Genomic DNA, 2,884 nt, shown 5'->3' on the forward strand with positions numbered 1-2,884 from the left:
TTCAACCCCACAATTCCATTACTGGGTATATACTCAAAGGAATATGAAATAATTCTATTATAAAGACACATGTACACATATGTTCATTGTAGCACTATTCAAAAGTGCAATACATAGAATCAACCTGTATGCCCATCAATAATGGACCGAATAAAGAAAATGTGGCTGGCACATATACACCATGGAATACTATGCAGCCATAAAAAAGAATGAAATGATATCCTTTGCAGGGACATAGATGGAGCTGGAGGTCATTATCCTTAGCAAACTAACACAGAAACAGACAACCAAATACCACATGTTCTCACTTATAAGTGGGAACTAAATGATGAGAACACATGGACACATAGCAGGGAACAACATACACTGGGGCCTTTTGGAAAGTGGAAGGTGTGAGGAGGGAGAGAAAAAACAACTAATGGGTACTAGGCTTAATATCTGAGTGATGAAATAATCAGTACAACAAATCCCCATGACACAGTTTACCTATGTAACATACCTACACTTGTGCCGCTGAATTTAAAATAAGAGTTAAAAAATGTTCACACCCTTTACCTAGATATTTCCCTGCCTAAAATGGATCCTAAATAAGAAACTAAAAATACTGTGGGGAAAATGATTGAAGATACTAGATATAATTTTAAAACTAAGTGTTCATATCTAGAAAAATAAATAATCAAATGTAGTGAAATACCACAAAACTATTACAATTTTTTTACAAAGAATTCATAGCAACATGGGAAATACTTATAGAGTTACATGAAACAAAATTCAGAATACAAAATTATATTTGTACTTTGATTACAACTATGGCAAATACAGTCTATAAATACAATAAACACCTGAAAGAAAAATTTTTAAAAACTGCCTAACTCAAGATTTTCTCCTATGTTTTCTTCAATATTTTTTCAATTGGAATTTGTTTTACAGAATGCTAACTGTGATTCTTATAAAGAATGGTGAAAAAATAGTTTCTTTTTATTATCATTTTATTTGATGAGTTTTTTTTTTAAATACAGAAGTGTTGAGAGAACAGTTAACAGTACATAGCAACAGAATCACAAACATAAACATGCTTTTCCTTTACTTCATTTACTTGCTTACTTTCTTTCTTTTTTTTTTTTTTTTTTTTTTTGAGACAGAGTTTCACTCCTGTAGCCCAGGCTAAAGTGCAATGGCGCAATCTCAGTCCACTGCAACCTCTGCCTCCCAGGTTGAAGTGATTCTCCTGCCTCGGCCTCCCAAGTAGCTGGGATTACAGGCATGCACCACCACACCCAGCTAATTTTTGTATTTTTAGTAGAGACAGGGTTTCACCACATTGGCCAAGCTGGTCTTGAACTCCTGATCTCAGGTGATCTTCCCACCTCACCCTCCCAAAGTGCTGGGATTACAGGCGTAAGCCACCAAGCCCAGTCTAAACATACCTTTTCTTATAGAACATTCCAGATAAAGCTGTAATCTGTTCTAGCAAGTTCACTAATCGGATACACTTGACATTCAAGTTGTTTTAGTAATCTGAGAAAGTTGATATTTCATTGTTACTTTAATTTGTATCTCTTTACTATCAAGCTTGAACTTTATTTTAATGTTTAATGGTTATTTGGATTTCTTCATATTTGAATTGCCTTTATCCATTATATAGCCTTTATCCAATTTGTTACTCAGTTATTCATATATTTATTCAATACTTCGCTTTTAGATGTTCACCTGGTGCTTTTTTTCCCCAATGTGTTGCTTTGTTTATTGTGTATTTTGTCACATAGATTTAAAAATAATTAATGTGATAAAGTGTATTTTGTTTTATTTATTAACAAGTGATCTCAGGGCTTATCAAATAAAGTGTTTCCTTCTGTAAGTTCAAATATCTTACACATTTTCTTCTGATAGTTTAGCAGTACTCTATTGAAATCCTTAGTTAGCTGGTAGAGAATTATTACACTTAAATTTTACCATTTAAGTTCTTAATTATCTGGAATATACTTTTATGAATGAGGAGTAGTAAGACTTTATTTTATATTTCTAATTATAATGCAATTGTTCTGTTTTTTTTTTTTTTTTTTGAGACGGAGTCTTGCTCTGTCGCCCGGGCTGGAGTGCAGTGGCCGGATCTCAGCTCACTGCAAGCTCCGCCTCCCGGGTTCATGCCATTCTCCTGCCTCAGCCTCTGGAGTAGCTGGGACTACAGGCGCCCGCCACTGCGCCCGGCTAGTTTTTTGTATTTTTTTAGTAGAGACGGGGTTTCACCGTATTAGCCAGGATGGTCTCGATCTCCTGACCTCGTGATCCGCCCGTCTCGGCCTCCCAAAGTGCTGGGATTACAGGCTTGAGCCACCGCGCCCGGCCTATAATGCAATTGTTCTAAGAGCAAGTGGAGGATAGTCTATTTTTTTCCCCACTGGTTTTGTTATGGTTTGAAGCATCTCTCTAAAGTTCATGTGTTGGAAACTCAATTGCCATTGTAACAAATACATTGTATTAAGAGGTAGAATCATTAAAGGAAAATTAGATCATGAGAGATCTGCCCTTATGAACAGATTAATACATTTATCATGGCAGTGGGTTAGTTACCATGGGAGGGGCCCCTGATAAAAGGATGAGTTTGGCCCAATTTCCTCTCTCTGTCTTGCACATTCACTTGTCCTTCCACCAAGAGATGGCATAGCATGAAGACCTTTGAGATGGCATAGCATGAAGACCTTTGCTGGATGCTAGCACCATGTTCTTGGACTTCACAGCCTGCAGAATCATGAGCCAAAGAAACTTGTTTTCTTTTTAAATTACCTAGTGTGTGGCCTTTTGCTATAACAGCGGAAACTGGACTAAGACACATTTATAATAGCCACTCTATAATATAATTATTTTCCATTTTTGCTGGAGAATG

Source organism: Trachypithecus francoisi, unplaced genomic scaffold (genome assembly GCF_009764315.1).
Source record: "Trachypithecus francoisi isolate TF-2019V2 unplaced genomic scaffold, Tfra_2.0 Lachesis_group2, whole genome shotgun sequence".
In the NCBI taxonomy this organism is placed as follows: Eukaryota; Metazoa; Chordata; class Mammalia; order Primates; family Cercopithecidae; genus Trachypithecus; species Trachypithecus francoisi.